We start from the raw sequence: 26,098 nt of genomic DNA, 5'->3' as shown, positions 1-26,098 counted from the left end.
TCAGCTCAGGTCATAATGTCAGGGTCATGAGATAGGATCTGGGGACGCCTGGGTGGCTCAGCTGGTTAAGCAGCTGCCTTCGGCTCAGGTCGTGATCCCAGCCTCCTGGGATCGAGTCCCACATCGGGCTCCTTGCTCAGCAGGGAGCCTGCTTCTCCCTCTCCCTCTGCCTCTGCCTGCCACTCTATCTGCCTCTGCTCACTCTCTCTGTCAAATAAATAAATAAAAAATCTTTAAAAAAAAAAAAAAAAATGAGATAGGATCTGTGCTGGGTGTGGATCCTGCTTAAGATTCTCTCTCTCCCTCTCCCCCTCCCCCTACTTTCCCCCACAATTAATTAATTAAGAAGATTTTCCAGAAACATCCAGCATGCTCTAGACTTCTCAACATCTTCATCTTTCTTTCTTTCTTTCTTTCTTTCTTTCTTTCTTTCTTTCTTTCTTTCTTTCTTTCTTTCTTTCTTTCTTTCTTTTAAAGTAATCTCTCCACCCAGTATGAGGCTCAAACTCATGACCCTGAGATCAAAAGTCAGATACCCTACTGACTGAGCCAGCCTGGTGCCCCCATTTCTCTTCTTAGCACTTTTTAAAAACCATCACTACAGATTCCTATATCTATTGTCTATATTCCCCTAGACAAAAGGGAGATCCAGCAAAACAGTGCATTACTTTTCTTCATTCCCATATTTGTGGTGCCCTGAACAATGCCTAACACATTGTAGATACTTCCAAATGTGTTCAGAATGAATGAGTAAAAGCAAGCAAATAGAGATGCCTTCTTGGCTCAGTCAGTAGAGCATGTGACTCTTGATCTTATGGTTGTGAGTTTGAGCTCCACATTGGATGTAGAGATTATTTAAAAAAAAATTTTTTTTTTAGGGGCACCTGGGTGGCTCAGTGGGTTAAGACTCTGCCTTCAGCTCAGGTCATGATCTCAGGGTCCTGGGGTCGAGTCCCACATAGGGCTCTCTGCTCAGCGGGGAGCCTGCTTCCTTCTATTTCTCCACCTGCCTCTCTGCCTACTTGTGATCTCTGTATGTCAAATAAATAAATAAAATCTTCTTTTAAAAAGTCTAGGGGCGCCTGGGTGGCTCAGTGGGTTAAGCCGCTGCCTTCGGCTCAGGTCATGATCTCAGGGTCCTGGGATCGAGTCCCGCATCGGGCTCTCTGCTCGGCAGAGATCCTGCTTCCCTCTCTCTCTCTCTCTCTGCCTGCCTCTCCATCTACTTGTGATCTCTCTCTGTCCAATAAATAAATAAAATCTTTAAAAAATAAATAAAAATAAATAAAAATTAAAAAAGTCTAAAAAAATTTTTTTTAAACCTTAAAAAAAAAAAAGAAAGGAAGAAAGCAAACAAGCTAGGTCTGAAACAAGTATTCCCATGTCTAGTTTTTTTCACTCTAATCCAATATTATCCTCAGTACCGACCCAAGAGTTATCTGGGTTATCTTTTTAAAACATAGATGTGCTCTTGACACATAGATCAATGAAACAGAATAGAGAGTCCCAGAAATAAACCCACGATTATAGGGTCAATTAATCTTGGACAAAAGAGGCAAGAATACACAATGGTAAGAAGACAGTCTCTTCAACAACTGGGTTCTGGGAAAACTGGGCAGCTACATGCGAAAAGACGAAACTGGACCACTTTCTTACACCATACGCAGAAATAAACTCAAAATGGATTAAGACCTACATGTGAGACTGAAACCATAAAAATCCCCGAAGAGAGAACAGGCAGTCATTTCTCCGACGTGGGCCATAGCACATTTTTCTAGTTATGTCTCCTGAGGCAAGGGGAACAGAATCAAAAATAAACTATTGGGACTACATCAAAACAAAAAGCTTCTACACAGCAAAGAAAACAACCAACAAAACTAAAAGACAATCTCTGGAATGGGAGAAGATATTGTAAATGATATAACTGATGAAGAGTTAGTATTCGAAATCTACAAAGAACTGATCGAACCCAACACCCGAAATACAGATAATCCAAGTAAAAAGTGGATAGAAGACATGAACAGACATTTCTCAAGGAAGAATACAGATGGCTAATAGACCCGTAACATGCTTGTTATCACTCGTCATCAGGAAAATGCAAATCAAACCCACAAGGAGATATCATCTCACTCTTGCCAGAATGACTAGAATCAAAAACACAAGAAACAATAGGTGTTGGTGAGGATGTGGAGGAAGAGGAACCCTCATGCACTGTTAGTGGAAATGCAGACTGGTGCAGCCACTGTGAAAACCAGTATGGAGTTTCCTCAAAAAATTAAGAATCCAGGGCGCCTGGGTGGCTCAGTTGGTTAAGTGACTGTCTTCAGCTCAGGTCATGATCCTGGAGTCTCGGGATTGAGTCCCGCGTCCGGCTCCCTGCTTGGTGGGGAGTCTACTTCTCCCTCTGACCTTCTCCTGTCTCATACTCGCTCTCTCTCTCTCTCTCTCTTAAATAAATAAATAATTTTTAAAAAATTAAGACTCCACTAATGCCACCACTAGGTATTTATCCAAAGAATACAAAAACACTGGGATGCCTGGGTGGCTCAGTCAGTTAAGTGTCTGCCTTTGGCTTGGGTCATGATCCCAGGATCCTGGGATCAAGTCCTGCATTGGGCTCTCTGCTCAGCAGAGAGCCTGCTTCTCCCTCTCCCTCTGCCTGCCACTCCTGCCCCCACTTGTGCTCTCTCTCTCTCTCTCTCTCTAATATGTAAATAAAATATTTTTTAAAAAAGAATATGAAAACATTAATTTGAAAAGATATATGCACCCCTATGTTTCTTGCAACATTATTTATAATAACCAAATGATGGAAGCAGCCCAGGTGTCCATCTATAGATGAATGAATAAAGAAGAAGTGGGATATATATATTCCATGGAATATTACTCGGCCATAAGAAAGAGTGGAATCTTGCCATTTGCAACAATATGGATACATCTAGAGGGTATAATGCTAAGTGAATTAAGTCAGTCAGAGAAAGAAAAATACCAAATGATGTCACTCAAATGCTAAATTTAAGAAACAAAACAAATGAACAAATTAAAAAAGAGACAAACCAAAAAACAGACTCTTAACTATAGAGCACAAAGTGGTGGTTGCCAGAGGGGAGGTAAATCAGGGGGGGTCGGTGAAATAGGTGATGGGGAAAAAGAAAAAAAAACAACAGACCTGATCTTACCATTCCCATACCCCCAGATTCTCCATGTTTAGAAGAAAACCACTATTCTTTAAAAAGAGAAAAAGAACTAGTAAGTGCTAACGATAGAATGTTACACAGGTCAACTCTGAGAAGTACCGTCCTAATTTTTCTGCCTGCCAAAGTCTCATCAAAGGTTTAATAAAAATATTAGGTCAGGAGGAAAACTATGCCATGAATAATAACAAAAAAATTCCCCACGCTAGCTGTGGCCTTTTACTAACCATGGGAGAAGGTCCAAATGTAATAGATGGCATAACATCTTCCTGTTTTTGAAGTGACAGTTCTAGTACAGTAACTAATAAAGCCACGTAGTTTACAACTATGTCTGTTCTTGCTCCCCAAGCACGGCATGGAGCAGGAGTACAGAAGCATACTCCAATGTCTTATCTACAGGTTCATGGCCTCTGCAACCTAGCCCCTGTCTGTCTGTGCCCTCTTCACTCAGTGCTCCCCAGACTCCGGTCTACCTGCTTTATCTGGATTCACATTCTTCCCTGCCCACCTCTGCTCAAATCTCTCCCCAATGATAAATGGCCCCACTTGCCCCCCCAGCTGGCCCCTTGGCATGGAGTGCCTCCTCCCCTCTCCACCTGCCATGGTTTTGTTCATCCTTCAAGGCCTTCTCCTCCAATCTGCCCCTAAATCAAAAGCAATTGCCAATTGACTTGAACTCATATGGTCTTTTATTTTAAGCCTCTCTCTGAACACTGTTTTGGGTTTTGGATCAAAGACATTACGCCCCTGCCTTTCTTGCCGACCAGACTATGATGCATGAGAGGAGTGAGACCGTGTACACAGCAGGTGCTCAAAGCAAGTTTGTCAGAATTGACTCCTTGTTCTGTGTACCTCCGGGACATTATATCCTCCTGTTGTTTCTTAGCTTTAGATGTGGGTGCTGGTGTCTGTGTCACGTACCAGAACATGATGGTGCCACGTGTGACTTCATGGCAGCTATCCGTCCGCAGAGAGAAGAGGTGGCCCTATCTGTGTTTACCGGTGTGAGCCCTTAGGTTTGGTGGAATTTCTGAGGGAGTTGGCAGGGCAGAAGTTTTCTGTGTGTCGTCACCGGGAAAAAGGAGGCTTTTGATAAGTAAGTCCTGGAACTGAGGGAGGCAGAGCTTTGCTGGTATTGGTCTTTGCGTCAGTGCGGAGGCAGGAATCCGTACTTACCCACAGGAAGCCCCATTGTCTGGTCCGCGTCACCACAGACGTCTGCTCATTGACAGTCCTGCCGAGGCCGGTGAGAGATTCGACGGACAGAAAAATGGAGACTCAGCTCAGTGTGCAGACTGCACAACACTTGGCTGATTTCTGGATCACGAAGGAGCAACTAAGAGAATAAACATTTTTTTGAAAGTTATTTGAGAATTATCATAGCAAAACAAAACAAAAACCAAACAAACCCCAAACCCAACAACTGTCCCAAACAAATATACTTCTGTTGCTCCAACTATGGCTTGACTCCTTTTCTCCTAAATCCTGTGGGGATGTCCTACTCCTCTTTCTCTTCCCGGAGACTCCGGACAAAGCTTTACTGACCCCAGCAAGCGGAAATGCAGGGAACAGTGGGTATGGGAACAAATCAATGACCAGGAGGCCAAGAGGCCTAGGTTTTTTTTTGTTTGTTTGTTTGTTTTTTAAAGATTTTTTTATTTATTTCACAGAGAGAGAGAGAGATCGCAAGTAGGCAGAGAGGCAGGCAGAGAGAGGAGGCGGAAGCAGGCTCCCCACTGAGCAGAGAGCCCGATGTGCCCCAGGACCCTGGATCATGACCTGAGTCAAAGGCAGAGGCTTTAACCCACTGAGCCACCCAGACGCCCCGAGGCCTAGGTTTTTGTCTCAGTTCTGACTATGTCTGGTTTTGTGACCTCAGGTTTCCTCTCTAAACCTCAATTTTCTTATCTTAAAATGAGAGAGCTAGACTAGAGTAAAACCCTAGTTCTAATAAGATGGGTTTCCCCGAAAAGGGTTCTGACTCCAGATGTCCGGGAAATTCTGGGCTAGACAGGTTTCTGTACTGCAGGACTCCTAAGATGTGTGCATTGTGACTTTTCCAGAGGGAGAGCAATGCTGCGTGCCCCCCATTTTCTTGGCCATAGATTATTTTTATTCCCAGAGAATTTGTGGGACGCCCTTGGAGAGATGCTGGAGTAGAGACTCGCTAAGTTCCCTTTCAGAGAGTACTTTCCCCTTCCCGTGCTTGGCCTCACTGTGACTTCTCTGACCATATACTTCCTTATTTCGCACGTGTCTCACTGTGTCCCATCAGCTTGGCTCCCAGCGATCATCTTCCCAGTGCAGATGGAATAACCTGATTCTCTTCATTTTTCTGAAAACATAGATCCATCATTAATTGTCAAAATGTAAAAACGAGAGATGGGAAAGAAGAAACAGATGGGCGGAAGACACAAGCAGTATAGGAAAGTTTAAATAAAGAAAATGAAATTTTACCCCAAATCCCACCACTGAGAAATAATTTTAGCAAAGCACTTTTATTTTTATTTTTGTAAAGTTTTTATTTTTAAGTAATCTCTACACCCAGTGTGGGGTTCAGACTTACAACCCCGGAGATCAAGAGTCACATGCTCTACTGACTGAACCAGCCAGGTGCTCCCCACTAAAGCATTTTTAAATTGAATTGGGGGAGGGGTACCTGGCTGGCTCAGTCAGTACAGCATATAACTCTTGATTTCAGGGTCGTGAGTTTGAGTCCCATATTGGGTTTACTTAAAAAAAACAAAAAAAAAAAAATTGGGACGCCTGGGTGGCTCAGTTGGTTAAGCAGCTGCCTTCGGCTCAGGTCATGATCCCAGCGTCCTGGGATCGAGTCCCACATCGGGCTCCTTGCTTGGCAGGGAGCCTGCTTCTCCCTCTGCCTCTGCCTGCCATTCTGTCTGCCTATGCTCGCTCGCTCTCCTCTCTCTCTCTGACAAATAAATAAAATCTTTAAAAAAAAAAAAATTAAGTCAGAGGATTCTACAATTGGCAATATTCTATTTATTTATTCAATTACATATATATGTATATATCAAAATATTTTAAATAGATTTAAGTTTTAGAATCCTATATTTCTAAAACATTGAGTTAAGACCTGGTAATGAGCATTGTTATGATATTGGTGAGGGGGTTTGATAAGGGTTGAAGGTATGTTGTTCTGTGAAAAAGTATGTGTTGCAGTCTTAACCCCTAATACCTCAGAAAGTGAACTTCTTTGGAAATAGGGTTGTTGCAGAAGTAATTAGTTACATTAAAATGAGATTATATGGAAGAAGTAGGGTGAGCACCTAATCCAGTAAGGCTAGGGTGCTTCTAAGAAGATGCCAAGCAAAGACAAAGAGACAGAGAGGGAAGAATGCCAGGGACACCTGGGTGGCTCAGTGGGTTAAGCATCTGACTTTTTTTTTTTTTTTTTAAGATTTTATTTATTTGAGAGAGCGCACAAGCTCACAAGCAGGGGTAAGGGCAGGGGGAGAAGCAGGCTCCCCGCTGAGCAGGACCCTGGGATCATGACCCAAGCCAAGGCAGATGCTTAACCAACTGAGCCACCCAGGCACGTCAGGATCTGACCCTTGATTTCAGCTCCAGTCTTTTTTTCCCCCTGCTAAACTTATTTTATTTTTTTTTTATTTTTATTTTTTATTAACATATAATGTACTATTTGTTTCCGGGGTACAGGTCTGTGAATCATCAGCACTCACCGTAGCACATACCCTCCCCAATGTCCACCATCCAGACACCCTATCCCTCCCGTTCCCCTCTCCTCCAGCAACCCTCAGCTTGTTTCCTGAGATTGAGTCTCTTATGGTTTGTCCCCCTCCCTGGTCCCATCTTGTTTCATTTTCCCTTCCCTTCCCTATACAAGCCCCCAACCCTGTCTCTCAAATTCCTCATATCAGAGAGATCATATGATAATTCTTTCTCTGAATGACTTATTTCACTCAGCATAATGCCCTCTAGTTCCATCCACATCGTAGCAAATGGCAAGGTTGCAGGCTTTTTGATGGCTGCATAGTATTCCATTGTGTATATATACCCCATCTTCTTTATCCATCATCTGTTGATGGACATCTTTGCTCTTTCCACGGTTTGGCTACTGTGGGCATTTCAGCTCTGGTCTTGATCTTGGCTGGGGTTGTGGAATTGAGCCCCATGTCTGGCTCTGCACTCAGTGGGGAGTCTGCTTGCGATTCTCTTCCCCCCTTCCCTCTGCCCATCCCGTAGTCCATTCTCTCTTGATAAAATAAACAGATAAATCTTTAAAAAAAAAAAAAGCCATATGACGGTGGAGGTAGTGATTATAGTTATGCAGCTGAAAGCCAAGAAATGACATTAGAAGCTAAGAGAAAAACATGGAATAGATTCTCCCCTAGCTCTCAAAAGAGCATAACCTTGCCCACACTGTGGTTTGGGATTACTGGCCTCTAGAACCACAAGGCGATAAATTTCATGTCTTAAGCCACCCAGGGTGCCGCCCTTTGTTAAGATTGTTCCAGGAAATCATCAGGGGTGGTGGTGGATGGAGAGCTGATGAGAACAATGTGGCCGTGCTAACCGCCATCAGTGGAACACAGGCTCGAACCATGTGTCTGTCTCGGCCTGACTCCATGTTCAGGGACGTCATGTGGGGAACTTGAAACCAGCCACTCAGGTGACCCTGCCATCCTGTTTCCCATGTAAGTAAGAGGTCTTGGAACTCAGAATTTTCAGTTAAAAGCTGGAAAGTTCGGGATGCCTGGGTGGCTCAGTGGGTTAAGCCTCTGCCTTCAGCTCAGGTCATGATCTCAGGGTCCTGGAATCGAGTCCCGCATTGGGCTCTCTGCTCAGCCAGGAGCCTGCTTCTCCCCTCCCCCCCTGCCTGCCTCTCTGCCTGTTTGTGATTTCTCTCTGTGTGTGTCAAATAAATAAATAAAATCTTAAAAAAAAATAAAACTGGAAAGTTCTAGGCAACCTGGAGCAAATTGGGTTACGTTATCAGCCACGGAAGGTGTAGTTACGCCATGGATACTGGCAAACTCCTCCAATGAGGGCATTGGCCCCGCAGAAAAGAGCTTGTCCCATATTTGCCAGCACACCAAGGTCTGGGTGTCGTTGCCCGGAACCACTCCATTTTATTTGCAGTGAACCCAGCTTAGGTTCCCTAAAGCCATTCCCGTACCTCCTTCATCAGATTTACAGATACTGGCAGGGAGGGGGACCTAGAAAATGATCCTTTTGGTTAGAAAAGGTAAATCTTTGTTAGATAAATAGTATAGTAATTATGAACCACATTGAAAAATGACTTAAAAAGTTTCAGGTGAGGGGCACCTGGGTGGCTCAGTGGTTTAAGCCGCTGTCTTCGGCTCAGGTCATGATTTCAGGGTCCTGGGATCAAGTCCTGCTTCGGGCTCTCTGCTCAGCAGGGAGACTGCTTCCCTCTCACTCTCTCTGCCTGCCTCTCTGCCTACTTGTGATCTCTGTCTGTCAAATAAAGAAATAAAATCTTTAAAAAAAAAAAAGTTTCAGGTGAGAGATGTCCTCTCCCCAAATGTTAACTTTATGTTCTCTTCCAAATCAGTGGTTTTATTATCTCTCTACCTATCTATCTCAATCGAAGCTGTTCCCAAAGGGATACATGGAATTACAGAACCATAGAGTTGAAGGGTAGGAACGTGGGAAATGCTAGACACGACAGCTTTTCAGGTCTTAAATTTTCTAAGCACACCATCACTAAAGTACAGATGCTTACTGTGGATTTATACACCTGGGTTTGAAGCCTTACAATAAGTCACATTTGTTACAAAAATGGAAAATCAGGGCGCCTGGGTGGCTCAGTGGGTTAAGCTGCTGCCTTCAGCTCAGGTCATGATCTCGGGGTCCTGGGATCGAGCCCCGCATCGGGCTCTCTGCTCAGCAGAGAGCCTGCTTCCTCCTCTCTCTCTCTGCCTGCCTCTCTGCCTGCTTGTGATCTCTCTGTCAAATAAATAAATAAAATATTTTAAAAAAAAAATGGAAAATCAGTAGTGATTTATCGAACATTGGCTGTGCTTAGCCCACCATATCTGCAGTATAAATACAACAGCTTCCAGTTTCGCCCTTTTCCACTAGAACAACTGTAGAGAGAGAAATGCTAGAGGGCGGGTGACATTTCCAGCAGGCGGAGCACTGCCCTGGGTCCCTCCCACTCCTAACCAGGCACCAAGCCCTGGACATGCTGGCCTGATGTTCCCTCCCCAGAAACCCGAATCCTTCTGCCCACTGCTCACTTAGGGCCAGAGCATGTGTTTGTTTGTTTGTTTATTTAAAATATTTTATTTATTTATTTGACAGAGAGGGATCACAAATTGGCAGAGAGGCAGGAAGAGAGAGAGGGAGGCAGGCTCCCCGCTGAGCAGAGAGCCTGATGCAGGGCTCGATCCCAGGACCCTGAGATCATGACCTGAGCTGAAGGCAGAGGCTTAACCCACTGAGCCACCCAGGCGACCCAGAGCATCTATTTAAAAGGCACACTGGGGGTGCCTGGGTGGCTCAGTGGGTTGAGCTTCTGCCTTCAGCTCATGATCTCAGTGTCCTGGGATCAAGCCCCATATTGGGCTCTCTGCTTGTCGGGGAGCTTCCTTCCTTCTCTCTCTCTGCCTGCCTCTCTGCCTACTTGTGATCTCTCTCTCTGTGTCAAATAAATAAATAAAATCTAAAAAAAAAAAAGATTAAAAAAATAAAAGTCACAACTACTAGATAGAATGACCTCCAGGGCATATTGTACGGTAAAAAGGAAAACAAAAAACCAAACCCAAGATGCAAGTTTGCACGATGTGCTGTTGATCCTCACACAATGCAGGGGTGATGGGTGCCAACCCCCAAGCGGTCAAGAATCCAAGTACCGGGACGCCTGGGTGGCTCAGTTGGTTAAGCGGCTGCCTTAGGCTCAGGTCATGATCTCAGCATCCTGGGATCGAGTCCCACATCGGGCTCCTTTCTCCACGGGGAGCCTGCTTCTCCCTCTGCCACTCTGTCTGCCTGTGCTCTCTCTCTCTCTGACAAATAAATAAAGTCTTAAAAAAAAAAAAAGAATCCGAGTACCACTGTTAACTCCCCCAGACTTAACTACTAGTCTCTAAGCTTTAGCAATAACATTAGCTGTGGAGTCACACATATCTTGTATGTTGAATATGTTATGTGCTGTATTAGCACGATAAAGGGAGAGAGAGAAGAAAATGTCATTAAGAAAATCATAAGGAACAGAAAATACATTTATTTATTTACAGTATTGTGCTTTAAAAAAATCCCCATGTAAGTGGACCCCCACTGTTCAAAGCCATGTTGTTCAAGGGTCAGCTGTACTACCTTTTAGAATTTAAAAAGTATCTTATTTATATCTGTCTGTGTGAATATGAGGCCGTCTCTAGTTACAATTTTCAGTCATCAGAACTCTTCCCAACACATTTTGTGTTAACTTTTCTTTTCAAGAAGAGGGAAAGTGTTCATTCATCTTAGGTCCTAGCTCCTGGTTAAACAATCAACAAAAGTCAGTTGAATGAATCAATCATTGAATAAAGGCAAAAACACTGTGCTTAACAGTTCCCCCGTCGCAGCATGTTTAGTAAGCCAATTTTTTTTTTTTTTAGTAAGCCAATTTTTTTTTTTTAAAGATTTTATTTATTTATTTGTCAGAGAGAGAGAGGGAGAGAGAGCAAGCACAGACAGAATGGCAGGCAGAGGCAGAGGGAGAAGCAGGCTCTCTGATGAGCAAGGAGCCAGATGTGGGACTCGATCCCAGGACGCTGGGATCATGACCTGAGCCGAAGGCAGCTGCTTAACCAACTGAGCCACCCAGGCGTCCCAGTAAGCCAATTTTTTAAACATGAATACCGATCGGGTATGTAATGTCCTACCTCTTTGAGGTGTTTTTTTAAATCAGAAAGAGCCAGAGGCAAAAAAAAAAAAAAAAGAAAAAGAAAAAAAAGTGATGAAACCCCTTGCGCGCGTGCGCGCGCGCGCGCACACACACACACACACACACACACACACACACACACACAGAGGACAAACATCTAATTAGAACCAAACAAAACCAGTTTACAAGCCCTGGCTCATCATCTTGATAGCTATGTGCACTGATCCTGTAATTTATGACTAAACACTGTTATTTTCCTTCTCTGGGCATTAGGCAACTCAGGAAAGGGCTCCAGAAAAATTTCAACACTACTGACACTCTTGATTATTAATACTATTAGTACTGTTTATTTTTTTTTTTTTTTTTTTTAAAGATTTTATTTATTTATTTGACAGAGAGAAATCACAAGTAGGCAGAGAGGCAGGCAGAGAGAGAGGAGGAAGCAGGCTCCCTGCTGAGCAGAAAGCCCAATGTGGGGCTTGAACCCAGGACCTGGGATCATGACCTGAGCCAAAGACAGCGGCTTAACCCACTGAGCCACCCAGGCGCCCCAGTACTGTTTATTTTTTTAATGGCCCGTCTTCTAAACCCACAATATCAGATCTTAGACAAGAATGTATTTATAGGGTTACAGCCCCAAAGCAGTCTTGAATGTGTTCCACTGGGAATGTCCTGCCTTCCCAACCCTGACCTCACTTCCCAGAGCCCCTGGGAATCTCTCCTTCCTTTCAAGCTGCCCCGGGTACTCCTTTTACTTTGTCTCGGGGAGGGTGAGGGCAAGGAGGGGATGGGGGAGGAGCACCGGGGTGGCTCAGTCTTTAAGCCTCTGCCTCAGGTCATGATCCCATGGTCCTGGGATGGAGCCCTACATCGGCTCCCTGCTCTGCAGGGGACCCGCTTCTCCCTCTCCCACTCCCTCTGCTGTGTTCCTTCTCTAGCTGTGTCTCTCTCTATCAAATAAATAAATAAAAATCTAAAAAAAAAAAAAAGGAGGGGATTGGGGAGAGACAGGGGATATTAGTAATGCCGCTATAGTTCCAACTTCTTCCCTCCCTTCCTTGCCCTGCCTGGATCCCTCCATCAGTGGGGGCTCTGATTTTCCAAATAAGCCCCTTCAGCATCTCTGTGGCCCACGATTTCCCTCCTGCTATCTGTGGGAATCCCTTTGGGGAGCTGGAGTCGGTCAAAGATGCCAGTTTCTGCTCTGTCCCTAGAGTTTGCCCAGTTTGTGAGTTTTTTGTATGATTTTACCTTTTTTTTTTGTATGATGGATATGGTTTACGTTGGGCCCAGACAAAATGTTCTTCAACATTGATGAAAGATCCTAAGAAAGGGAAGAACAAGCAGACCAGAAGCTGGAATTTGTCGCCTGAGTCACACAGTGGTCACAAACCACAAAGACAAGGATCAGCTCAGCTGTGAAGGGAAGGAGGCTGAGGCCAATTGTATTTCGATGAGTGTCTGGAAGAGTGTTCACTATGATATTTTGATAGCATCTTGCAATCTTTTAACTTTTCCCTTGTTAGTTTTGTTTTTCTTTCCTTCTCTCTTTTTTTAGGATTTTATTTATTTACTTTTGACAGAGCGCTTGAGCATAAGTGGGGGGTAAGAACAGAGGGGGAGGGAGAGGGAAAGCAGACTCCTGCGCAGAGCCCCACTCTGAGCTCCATTCCAGAACCCTGATATCCCGATCTGAGCCAAAACCAAGAGATGGGAGCTTAACCTAACTGACTGAGCCACCCAGGTACCCCTCGTTAGTTTTTTCTAAAATCCCTGAAAGACCCCACCCACTAGAGCTGCACTTGCTTTAAGAACTAACTAGGAGCTTTAGTAAAAGCTTGAAGCCCCTACTGGAAGCAATGTTGAAGGAGATAGCGGGGTAGAGCTCCCTACCCATCCAGGCATTGCCAACCCAGAGCAGGAGGTAGAGCTCATTTTCCTGCTCCCCACTTTCTCCTCCCAGAGTTGAGCACACACTGGGCCCAGGATAAAGAAGTCAGGTCCTTGTAAAGTCCCCATTATCTTCCAGAGAGCTCATCCTCTTATGGAGGGCAGATCATGAAAAGGGTCTTCTCTGTCTCCTCCTCCATCCCTTGTGCCATACAGCAGGGTCCCTTTAGGTTTCAAGGGACTAGTAGCAGGATCTAGAAGATCTGCACGTGATCTTTATTATTGCAGGTGATGTGCAATATTGGATCAAAGGACAAAAGGGCCCTTAAAAGGAGAAGAAAAAGCAGGAATCCCAAATAGTGGGAGGGTCTTCAATGTCAGCATAGGGGATGTGTCAGCCGCCCTTGAGGGTCTAGAATGGGAGTCTTATGGTAATCCTAGAAATTCAGAAAACCGGGGTGGGATTGTGGGATCACCTCTAGGATAGGATGGGGCAGTGGTCCCATGCTTAAAACAAAACAAAACAAAGCAAAGGGGCGCCTGGGTGGCTCAGTGGGTTAAGCCGCTGCCTTCGGCTCAGGTCATGATCCCAGGGTCCTGGGATCGAGCCCCGCATCAGGCTCTCTGTATAGCAGGGAGCCTGCTTCCCTTCCTCTCTCTCTGCCTGCCTCTCTGCCTACTTGTGATCTCTCTGTCAAATAAATAAATAAAATCTTTAAAAAACAAAACAAAAATTCAGGGCCCCTTTACCCCTTTTGGAGCAGAGCCTGGGGGGACTTTTAGGGCAGTGAAAATACTCTGTATGATACAGTTAAAAAACAGAGTTGAAGTGAGGACATTTAAAGACCTAATTGGCTTCATTAAACCTCAGGCAGCACCCCATCTGGCAAGGAGATGGGTGCTCCCAGGAGTTGTACACCTTGGAAGGTTTTTATAGGCAGGAGAGTGGGGCAAAAAAGAAAAGGATTGTTCCAGGCAAGGTCACTTTCCCTCCAGGGAGAAATCGGGAGTGGGGTGTCTTATCATGTAGGTGACCTCATCTTCCCCTGGGGAACGGGGAGGGCCCTCGTGGTAGATCCACTCACGGATGCTGAGCCCAAAATTCTGGACTGACCAGTTAAGACTGCAATCCTGGGAAAGGTTGAAATTGCAGTTAGATCAGGTTTAACAGTGGTTTGGTGACTTGGCCCCAGTGATGCCATTCTGATCCTGTGGTTTTTCTCTTCACAATAATACTGTAGGGGAGGAAGGCTTTCCCTCTCGTGTAACAGCTGGGTTTATGAAATAAACTGACGGTGGATTAACAGGAGAAAATGTACATAAACTTATTAATTTTTGCTGTCATGTCTGTGAGGGTATCACAAAACAAAAGTGAGTATCTAAAAACACAGCGAGATTTGAGTTTATATAAGATCTTCCAGGGGAAGAAGACAGGTGGTGTAGGTCCCTTAGAGGAGAGTAAATAATTTTTAGAAAAGAGAGATGGGCCCTTAGGAAGAATCAGTGGGACGTAGGAGAGTGTGTGACCAAGTCTGTCTGGAGTGTGGTGTCGACTTCTAGTCTCCTCTCTTGAGATAAGAGTCTAACCTCCCTGAGCTATGAAACTCCCAGCGAGGGGATTTGTGACACGGGAGTTTCTTCTGACTACAAAAGGAGGCCGATCAGGGGGAGGTCAGAGAAAGTCCCTCTCTGCCTTTTCTGTTTTTCAAGGGCCTTCTGCCCAAAAAGAGTCTTTAGGCCACAATGGTGTATTTTGTGATGTCCTTACCTCCTTCACTGTGATGCGTTACTCTTTGGTCCAAAACCACAGAATGCGCAGCAGCAAGACTGAACTCTAGTGTACCCCGTGGGTGATTACGACCTGTCAGTATGGGTCCATCAGTTGAAATAAACCAACCACCCCAGGGGGAATGTTGATAATGGGGGAGCCTGTCCCTGTGCTGGGGGGGAGGAGCATGGGGCATATGGGAAACCTCTGTATTTTCTTTCTTTTTTTTTAAATTTTTTTTCTTTTAAAGATTTTATTTATTTATTTGACAGAGAGAAATCACAAGTAGGCAGAGAGGCAGGCAGAGAGAGAGGAGGAAGCAGGCTTCCTGCTGAGCAGAAAGCCCGATGCGGGGCTCGAACCCAGGACCTGGGATCATGACCTGAGCCGAAGGCAGCGGCCCAACCCACTGAGCCACCCAGGCGCCCTGTTTTTTTTTTTTTTTTTTCTTTTTTTTTTTAAAGTTTATTTCTTTATTTGACAGGGAGAGGGAAAGAAAGCGCAAGCAGGGGGAGGAGCAGAGGGAGGGGGCAATGTGAGGCTCTATCCCAGGACTTGGGATCATGAGCTGAAGGCAGAGGCTTAACCAACGGAGTCACCCAGGTGCCCCAGAAACCTCTGTACTTCTTTTTTTTTTCTTTTTTTAATGTTTGTCGATTTTAAAAAACGATTATTTATTTATTTACATGCCAAGAGAGTATAAGCAGGGGGAGCAGCAGGTAGGGGGAGAACTGGGCTCCCCTGGTGAGCAAGGAGGACTTGATCCCAGGACTCCAGGATCATGACCCCAGCCAAGGGCAGAGGATTAACGACTGAGCCACCCGGGTATCCCACCACTGTACTTTCTGTTCAGTTTTGCTATGAACCTAAAACTGCTCTAAAAATAGTCTTAAAAAAAAAAAAAAAAGGTGTAGAGGATTCCAAAGAACTTTCGTTTGTGTGTAGTCAGGGATTAAGAATTCCCGTCCTGGGACGCCTGAGTGGGTCAGTGGGTTAAGCCAGTGTCTTCCGCTCAGGTCATGATCCTAGGTCCTAGGATCGAGTCCCACATCCAGCTCCTTGCTTGGCGGGGAGACTGCTTCTCTCTCTGCCTCTGCCTACCACTCTGCCGGCTTGTGCGCTCTCGCTCTCTCTCTCTCTGACAAATAAATAAATAAATAAAATCTTTAAAAAAAAAAAAAAAGGGAATTCCTGTCCCATTCAGGAGTCCTAGTTAAACTAAGAAGGAAATAGACATGAGACACGTTAGCAGGAGAAAATCAAATTTACTAGGTACGTACAGAGACTGCACACAGACGTGGAGACTCCAAAGACAGCGCGATGAGGTATACATGTCATTCTGAACTGAAGAGGAGGGGGTAGGGGTCTGGGACCTGGAAGGACAGGGAATCACAGGAAGATGAAAGAGAGGATGTGTTCAGTAAACAAATGTTTGCTGGGCCCTTCAGAAACAATGGGGCTTACAGGACTTGGATCAAACGGGTCTTGCTAGGTTCTTCTCTGTTCTCCTTCCCTAGTTCACAGAATAATGTATTATCCATGCTCATGGCTCTGTCTGGAACAGCTCCTCCATCTTAATTCTTATTAGGTAGTCGAGTAGGGGAGGTAAAGAGCTTTTCCCAAATCCCCTGGGTTTCGATGCTTTTTAACTCAAAATAGTTTTTATCCTTAAGTGGCCCATCTTGGTTTGGCCTAGCCTTGGCCCCCCTAGTGTGCCCAGAATATGCCACCCCAAAATAGGTCTCTTTTGTGTACAGATTATTTTGGGCTAAAAGCCGGGGAGAGTCAGCGGACCCAGGAAACACTCTACAAACTGGACACAGGTTTTCCTTTTGTAAAGGGGAATTTACATTTTTAAAAATATATTTATTTATTTGTCAGAGAGAGAGAGAGAGCGCACATGCAGGGTGAAAGGCAGAGGGAGAAGCAGGCTCCCTGCAGAGCACGGAGTCCTATGTGGGACGAGATCCCAGGACTCTGGGATCATGCATGTCCTGAGCCAAACCTAGACACTTAGTGACTGAGCCACCCTGGAGTCCCGGGAATTTACATTTCTAAAGGAAATTTCCAGTTGTAGCCATACCTCCTGACCAGGAAAAGGGTTTAACAACTCTTCTCAGCGAGGGGGCAGTAGCTTAAATTTGCAATTACAAACTTCACTAAAAAAGTCTGTTTTTGATCCTTCTCATCACCTTCCAAGACTTGCCTATCCTGCCTAGAAGGCCAGAAACCTTTTGCCTTTTTGTTGTACCTAAGATGGTAACCGAAGCCCAAGTACCAGCCACGGCTTTGGGTGACTCGTCCTTCGTTCCCCCCTTATGTTCATGCATAACGGGTGTGTTAGTAAACTTCTGTTTTTTTCCTGTTAATCTGTCTTTTGCAAGTCTTTTTTTTTTTTTTTTTTTAAGGATTTTATTCTTAAGTAGTCTCTGCACTCAACATGGGGCTCAGATTTACAACTCCGAGATGGAGAGTCACACACACGCTCCTATCTTGTGTGGGTCTGATTTATAGGGCCCCAACTTGACAATCTAAGATGGGTCAAGGAAAAGGATTTCCCCCCTCCCTACACCCTTCACTGACACCCTCCTCTGCCAACCACTTTTCTCTAAAATTTACATTTCTTGTTAACACTCTGAGAACTACATTTATTGGAATTAATCTGGGCTACCCTGGTAAATCTGTGATCACAACACATCCGTTCTGTAAGGGCCAATTTAGCAAGAGGCTTTCATTAAAGTTAAACTGTCCCTGCTCCCCTTCCCCCAGGGGATTCACTTAAAAAACAAGTCCCGGAAACCAGCCCCAGGTAACACAGCCCAGATACAAGGGTGGGTCAGGCCAGGTGGAGACAACCGATCAGTGGGGGTTTGCATACTGTCTCCCCGGTTACCAAGGAGTAGGGGCCCTGCCCTTTGGGAGCCTCTTGGGCGCCAATCCTAACCAAGGTGTGATAGGCTAAATCAAATGTCTACTAGGGTAAATTGTAACTCAGTTGGTCACCTAGCATCACTGTGGAGTTTCCTGTGTGTGTTACAATGTCATTGGTCACTTGTGCGTGGCCTGGCCCGACTGCATGGCCTTTGCCCTTAAAAGCTCGACTGTGGGACGGAGAGGGTCACCCTCTCTTGTAAGAGGTGCGGCCCCGAACATTTGGTTAGATTCTTGATGCTTGGTGCGAAATAAAGCTTTGCTTGACCTTCACTTTGTATCAGTCTCTCTCCTTTAATCACGGACCCATTATTGGGGCATAACAGTTTGACATTTGTGGAGCCCTTTTCGTGTGCAAGGAGTTGTGCTCAGGGCTGGGGAGAGACACAGTTGTGTCCCCATGAGTGTATAATCCAGCAGAGGTGACCGGCTCTAGACTACTTAATTGCCATTACTGTCCGTGCTGGGACGGAGAAATGCGTGTGTTGAGATTGTGGGATAATCAAGGGGGTTCAGGTAAAGGGGCCCAGTGGAGGAGGGGTCAGCGAGGCTGAACCAAGAACATTTTTCAGGTGAAAACAAATGCCCTAAGCAGAAAAATGGGCAACAAGGACCCACATGGGTTCAAAGCTGGCCAAGCCTTCAGAGCCAGGAGAAACAGCACCTTTGGGGACTTGGGGATTTGGAACTGTCATAGCAAGTGTTGAGTGAGAGGGGGAAAGAGCATCATTACACCGGAGTGTCAGTGCAGGATGAGGTCAGAGAAGATCAGTTTCACTCCTGGTTCTGCTGAGGTTTTCCAAGGGTAAGGGATCATATTTACACGTTCTTGAAAGCTCACTCTGGCTACAGGATGGAAGATGGGCTGAGAGAAAGGGAGGGAGGTGGAAGCAAGGAGACTTCTGGGATAACACAGGTGAGAAAGGATGAGGACCTGAATGTGTGTGGGTACAATGTAGTTCTGGGATGTTAGTGAGGTCGGAGCTGATGGCCAAGAAGGAAATTCTTGAGACATCTTTGGTGCAAAAAAGGTGATTTTATGAAAGCACGGGGATAGGACCCAGGGGCAGAAAGGGAAGGGGCACTGGGGTTGTGAAGAATGGCTGATTAGATTCTGTGGGGTTGGGGGGAGGCAAGGAAAAAAAGAGGTGTCCCAAAGGGCTTTCATATGCTAAAGAAGGCCCTTAGGATACTGGAGGCCTTGCTATTATCAGACTAAAGTTGTTTTTCTCTCTAGCAAAGCCTTAAGATAGTTAGAGGTATCCTGAAGGAATGTCACTTATCCCTGGGGGGGGGGGTGGTGGGGGTTTTGGGGACGTCACCTTGTGCTTTGTTTTCAGCTTGCCTTCTGCTCCCTCATCTGGTAGAAGGGGGCAGATTTAAGGAATGTTTGGTGAAACTTCGAGGAGACTCGTTTATGGGCTGGTGAGGTGAATTCCAGCACAATCAGGTGGATTTGCTTTCAAGAGTTTACATAGCTCTAGGTGGCACCTGTGACTAGCAAGAGGCCTAGATTTGTGCCTGGACAGCCTTACGCAGCAACTCTGATTCTAAATTTATCTGTTTGTATTACTTTCGAGCTTGGAGATTTTTTTATTTTTTAAAAAAGGTTTTATTTATTTATTTGACAGAGAGAGAGATCACAAGTAGGCAGAGAGGCAGGCAGAGAGAGGGGAAGGGAAGCAGGCTCCCTGCTGAGCAGAGAGCCCGATGCGGGACTCGATCTCAGGACCCTGAGATCATGACCTGAGCCGAAGGCAGCGGCTTAACCCACTGAGCCACCCAGGCACCCAAGCTTGGAGATTTTTAAAGTTTTCTTTCTCTCATGGTTTTATTGAAGCTGCTTTCTTTTGGAAAAATTTCAGTTAGCACTGAAGGGAGGGATAGGAAATAAAAGTAACTAGGGAATGGCATTGTCTTATTTTTCCCAGTAATTTAGCCACCTTTCCCACTTAACATGGCAGAAACAAGAGCTAAAAACTTTGAGGTCAAGATGTGGCACTACCGATTCTCCTGCAAATCACAGAAACAGAACTAACAAGTTGGGGTCTGTCTTGCACTAGTATTTATTTATACCTGGTCTGAGCCTCAAGGGCTCGACTTTTCAGAGTAGAGGAAAGTCTTTGGGATCCAATTTAACTGCTGGGTATGATGTAGGAAAAGATGTTAGGGTTCAAAGCCTAGGGCCAAGAAAGAATTCTTGAGATGTCTTTGGTGCAAAAAGGTAGTTTTATTTTATTTTTTATTTTTTAAAGATTTTATTTATTTGACAGAGAGAGATCACAAGTAGGCAGAGAGGCAGGCGGAGAAAGAAAGCAGGAAGCAGGCTCTCCATGGAGCAGAGAGCCCGATGCAGGGCTCGATCCCAGGACCCCAGGATCATGACCTGAGCCAAAGGCAGAGGCTTAACCCACTGAGCCACCCAGGTGCCCCGAAAAGGTAGTTTTATTAAAGAATGAGGACAGGGACAAGGCCCCTGGGCAGAAGGAGCTGCCCTGGGTTTGTGAGGGGTGGCTGATTATACCCTTATACACTTTCGAGTTGGATGGGGGTTAGGGATAGTGTAAGTCTCTAAGGAATTTGGAGGCAGTATTTCCAGGACCTTGAAGGGCTGGATGTTCGAAAGAGGTCAAAAACCTGAGTCATGAGACCCTTCAGATGTATATCTGTGGGCCATATGCTTAGGGGGTTGATTGCCAACATGTATACTGGGGGGTAGAGCTAAAGGAAGTTTCCCAAAGAATTTTTACGTGTTAAAGTAGACTTACAGGGTCATGGATGTTGGGCTAAGATTGCTTTTTGCCCATAGCAAAGTATCAACATCCCAAGTCCCTAGAGGAATGTCACTCTGCCTGTTTCAAGGACTCGTTAATAGGCTGTTCTACAGTTCTTTCTAAAGAAATTTAATAATTTTCTTTCTGCCTTTGTTTCCCACATCAGGTACAGGTGCTTTATTCAAGAGTTTAAATAAGTTTTCAGTAAACAGCTCACTACATCTGTTCTGGTTTATTGGCTTAAACTCTCTAGTTCTGGTTTATTATCTCTATAAGAATAGAAACAGTCGGGGCGCCTGGGTGGCTCAGTGGGTTAGGCCACTGCCTTCGGCTCGGGTCATGATCTCAGGGTCCTGGGATCGAGCCCCGCGTCGGGCTCTCTGCTCAGCAGGGAGCCTGCTTCCCTCTCTCTCTGTGCCTGCCTCTCTGCCTACTTGTGATCTCTGTCTGTCAAATAAATAAATAAATAAAATCTTTAAAAAAAAAAAAAGGAATAGAAACAGTCTCTTTCTTTTTTTGTCACTGAATGTTTGTACCCTTTTACCGACCTGCCCTTTATTGCCTCCAACGCCCAGCTACTTTTCTACTGTTGCTATGAATTTGACTTAAAAAAAAAAATTGGTTGATTTACAGATTTCAGGTATAAGTACTGTGCAGTGTTTGTTGTCCTCTGGTTCATGTCACTCAGCATGATGCCCTCCAGGTTCAACCTTGTTGTTGTCAAAGACAGAATTCTCATTTTTTCTTAAGGCCGGATAGTGTTTCATTGTGCGTATGTGTGTGATTATCTGTACACGCACATACACCCATGTACACGCACATACACACCCGTGCATATACATCACATTTTCTTTATCCGTTCGTCCATCGCAGACGCTTAGGCGGTTTCTGTAAGTTGGCCATCAGCTGGAATGCTGCAATGAGTGTGGGATGCAGATGTCTCTCTGAGACAATGGATTTGTTTCCTACGGACATATACCCATAAGTGGGATCCCTGGATCATATGGTAGTTCTATTTTTCATTTCTCAAGGAGCCTCCCTATTGTGGCACTAATTTACATTCCCACCAGCAGCGCACAAAAGTTCCCCCTCTCCATATCCTCCCAGACTCTCGATATCGCTTGTCTTTTTGATAATAGCTGCTCTAACAGTGTGAGGTCAGATCTCATCCAGGTTTAGATTTGCATTTTCCCCATGGTAAGTGATGTTGAACACCTTTTTTGTACCTCTGGATCACTCCTATGTCTTCTTTGGAAAAATGTTCTGTTGAGGGCCTTTGCCCATTTTTAATTGGGTTACTTATTTTTTTATAGGAGTTTTAGGAGTTCCTTGTGTGTTTTGGTTATTATTCCCTTATCGGATATGTAGTTTGCAAATATTTCTTTCTATTCGGTAAGTTTCCTTTCCAATTTGTTGATGGTTTCCTTTGCTGTGCGAAAGTTTTTTATTCTGATGCGGTCCCCCTTATTTCTTTTTGCTTTTGTGGCCAAATCCAAAAAGTCATTGCCAAAACTGATGTCAAGGAGGTAACCCCTGTGGTTTTTTGTTTTTGTTTTTGTTTTTTTTTTTTCTGAGAGTTTTATGGTTTCAGGTCTTAGGTTCAAGCTTTTAATCCATTTTGTGTTGATTTTTTGTTTCGGTGTAAATAGGGTCCAGTTTCACTTTTTTGCGTGTGACTGTATAGTTTTCTCAATACTTACTAAGAGATATCCTTTTCCTATTGTGTGTTCTTAGCTCCTTTGCTGGAATTAATTGGCCGCATATGTGTGAGTTTATTTCTGAGCTCTCAATTCGATGCCATTGATCTAGGTGTTTGTTTTATGCCAATACTATGCTGTTTTGATTACTATAACTTTACAGTGTAGTTTGAAATCATCAAATGTGATACTTCCTGCTTTGTTCTCCTTTTTAACGATTTCTTTGGCTATTCAGGGTCTTATGTGGCTCCATTAAAAAGTTTAAGATTATTTGTACTACTTCTGTGAAAAACGCCATTGGAATTTTGATAGGGATCTCACTGAATCTGTAGATCACTTTGTGTAGTTTGGACATTTTAACAATATTCATTCTTCTAATCCATGGACACAGAATAGTTTTCCATTTATTTATAGCTTCTTTAGTTATTTAAATCAGTTTCTTCTGGTTTTCAGTGTACAGATCTTTCTTTTTTGGTTAAATTTATTCCTTTAAAAAAATATTTTGTTTATTCGGTTTGAGAGAGAGAGCATGAGCAGGGAGGGGGGGATCAGAGAGAGAGGGGGAAGCAGGCTGTCTACTGAGCAGGGAGCCCATGCGGGGCTTGATCCCGGGACCTTGGGATCATGATCTGAGTTGAAGTCAAAGGTTTTAACCCACTGAGCCACCCAGGTGCGCCAAATGGTACTGTATTCTTGATTTGTCTTTCTGATAGTTCATTGTTGGTTTATGAAAATGCAACTCTTTTTTGCATATTGATTTTGTATTCTGCAGCTTTTCTGAAACTATTATTTGTAATAGGTTTTTGCTGGAGTCTTTAAGGTTTTCTGTATACTCCTGTCATTTGCAAATAGTGACAGCTTTACTTCTTTCTTTTTCTTGCTTACTTGCTTTGGCTAGGACATCTAATATCACGTTGAATAAAAATGTTGAGCATGGGCATCCTTCTCTTGTGTCTGATCTTAGACGAAGACCTCTATGTTTCTGTTCTGAGTATGATGTTAGCCTTGCCATATGTGGCCTTTATTATGTTGAGATATGTTCCTTCTCTATCTAGTTCCTTGAGACTTAAAATATTCTATGTCTTAATACATCCAGAAAAGATGGACCGTGTGAACTCAGATTCTTTTTCTGAAGCAGACATTGCATATAAGTGGGCTCAATTTTATATATTCCCAAGAGGCCATGAATTGGGATCTTTAGGACGTTATGGCTAATTAAGTCAAACTGAGGATTTGAAAGTATTTCTTATTGTTGTAAGATGTCTAACAGTAATATGATATAATGTCTACCAATAGCTGGACGCAGAAAGACAGTCTTGAAGTCATAGTTTGAACAGCAGGAAAAATTTATGTGATTCCTACCGGTGCCCCTCCTTTCCCTTCTGGTATGTGACTGTTTTCATTTACAGAAGATAAATCCATGCCAAGAATTCAACTGGACACGACCTAAAATTACTTTAATCTAAGGGTACACCTTGTAGCTGTGACGCCGCTTTTCTTGGCAGCCTCACATAGCCAATCCGTACAGATTTTTCACTTTTATGAACATGGGTCTTTCTCTAGAAGTAGCAGTGGGGTTTATTAGAATATGGGGACAGGAATAGCCTAGGAAACATACTGTAAACTTATTAGTTAATACAAACTATCAAACTTAAGGTTGGCCAAATTATTTTTAGAACTGTCACGAAGATGGTATAAAACATAAGCACTGTAGGGGGCAAGGAACTTGTTCCCGGAAGTCAGAATCTGTCACCAAAATAACCAAGACGATCATTTGGACTATGTTTGTGGCTGAGTGGAGGATGTCACAGATAATAGTTTGGAGGAAACGCCCAAATGTGAATATGAAATTGTGTTGTGCATGCGATAATATTTGTCATGTACTGAGTGGCTTGCATGTGGGCCCAGGTGCCAGAGGTTAGCTGTCACCATTTCACAGGGAAGAAAAGTGAGGCTAGTGTCAACGAATAAGTCCGTAGCCAGAGTTTTCTTTTTACATCTTAAAAATTCTGATTAAAAAAAACAAACAAACAACTCAGGTTCTCTTACACACCTGAGTGGTTCTCTGTATCCTCAGAGAAAGATAATAGTTGCATTTTCTTTTTTCTTAATAAAGATTTTTATTCATCTATTTGTGAGAGAGAGAGAGTGAGAAAGAGAGCATGAGCAGAGAGGTAGAGGGAGAGGGAGAAGCAGGCTCCCTGATGAGCAGGGATCCTGGTGTGGGACTCGATCCCAACACCCTGGGATCCTGACCTGAGCCAAAGGCAGACACTTAACCGACTGAGCCACCCAGGTGCCCTGGGTAGTTATATTTTCAGGTGGCTGGGTGTCTTGTCTACTCAGGAAGCTAAACATCATCGAAAGCTTTCTGAAATTATATCGCATTATTTTCTTCCTTCATTTAACATGTAATACTGAACATTTTCAACATTTTCCCGAAAACTCATCCTTAATGTAGGCGACACGGTAAACGTGCTCCCGGGGTCTGAGGTGTGGGAGGCTCCTGGCTCCTTGCTGTGGTGCTTTTCCAGTTTGCTAGTCAGAGAACAATTTTTTTGTTTTGTTTTGTTTTGTTAAGATTTTATCTTTCTGTTTGTCAGAGAGAGAGAGAAAGCATGAGCAGGCAAAGGGGAAGAGGGAGCGGCTGGCAAGGGGAGAAGGAGAAGCAGGCTCCTTGCTCAGCAGGGAGTTTGATGTGGGGCTCGATCCCAGGACCCTGGGACCATGACCTGAGCTGAAGGCAGAGGCTTAACGACTGAGCCACCTTGGCGCCCCCAGAGAATGATGTTTATTCCTCTCTGGGTGACTGTTCTGTGATCCTAGTTCTTTCACTGCTTCAAATGGGAATCTCCCAGGGCCTTAGAAAGGAAATAATTAAACCAGTTAGCATTGTACGTAAAGTACAAGTAAATAGGCCTGAAAATCTAGACCATGAGGGAAGCATGAACACAGATCACCTAACTCACATTCTCCTGTTGCTGCAGCCTGATTAAATCTTTTTTATGTTATGTCCCAGATAGGTGAGTGCATCACTTAACTGAGTTCCAAGTAAGCCAGATAGAGAAACTTTCATCAGAAGAGACAGACGCACGGACACACAGACACATATGTGTGTGCACGTGCACACACATGCACACACACGATTTTAGTTTCTCACTGGTACTGACCTACCACACTTAAAACATTTCTACCCACACTAAAAAATATGGAAAAAAATAAGGAAAGGAATTATTATTTTTTTTTTAAGAAAGGCAACATTTTATGTAACCATTCAGTGTTTATTTACCTTGTTCTATTGCTAAGCGGTTTTTTTTCCATAATGGAATGTGGTTTTTGTTCACCCATTGCAAAAGCCTTTGCTACACATTTGCATAGACGTGTCGCTAACAAATCTTTCTTTAGTAAGAACACAACAGAACAGGAGCACAAGGGGCGCCTGAGTGGCTCAGTGGGTTAAGCTGCTGCCTTCTTCTCAGGTCATGATCTCGGGGTCCTGGGATCGAGTCCCGCATCGGGCTCTCTGCTCAGCAGGAGGCCTGCTTCCCTCTCTCTCTCTCTGCCTGCCTCTCTGTCTACTTGTGATCTCTCTCTGTCAGATAAATAAATAAAATCTTTAAAAAAAAAAAAGCTTTAAAAAAAAAAAAAAAAAGAACAGGAGCACAACTCTGGAGGGGTTTTAATGTTCCTGAGCCTTTGTTTCTTCACGTGTAAGATGCAGGTCAGATGGGGGCACCTGGGTGGCTCAGTCGGTCAAGTGTCTGCCTTCAGCTCAGGTCATGATCCCAGTGTCCTGGGATGGAGCCCCGAGGAGGGCTCGGTGTTCAGCCAGGAGCCAGCTGGAGAGTCTCACTCTCCCTGTCAGCTGCCTTGATTCCCTTTCCCCCACTCATGCTCTTTCTCTCTCTCAAATAAATAAAAAATCTTAAAAAATAAAATAAAATGGGGCACCTGGGTGGCTCAGTTGT

General features: G+C 44.3%; 1 long non-coding RNA gene across 1 annotated transcript in view; it reads left to right on the top strand.

Moving 5' to 3' along the window:
* The window catches only part of LOC125082903 (uncharacterized), an 83,223-nt gene that overhangs the window by 17,489 nt on the left and 39,636 nt on the right, over positions 1 to 26,098 (top strand). The gene's annotated exons all lie outside the window — the stretch shown is intronic.

This window comes from Lutra lutra, chromosome 13, assembly GCF_902655055.1.
Source record: "Lutra lutra chromosome 13, mLutLut1.2, whole genome shotgun sequence".
NCBI classification, from domain to species: domain Eukaryota; kingdom Metazoa; phylum Chordata; class Mammalia; order Carnivora; family Mustelidae; genus Lutra; species Lutra lutra.
This window is presented reverse-complemented; position numbering and strand designations above follow the sequence as displayed.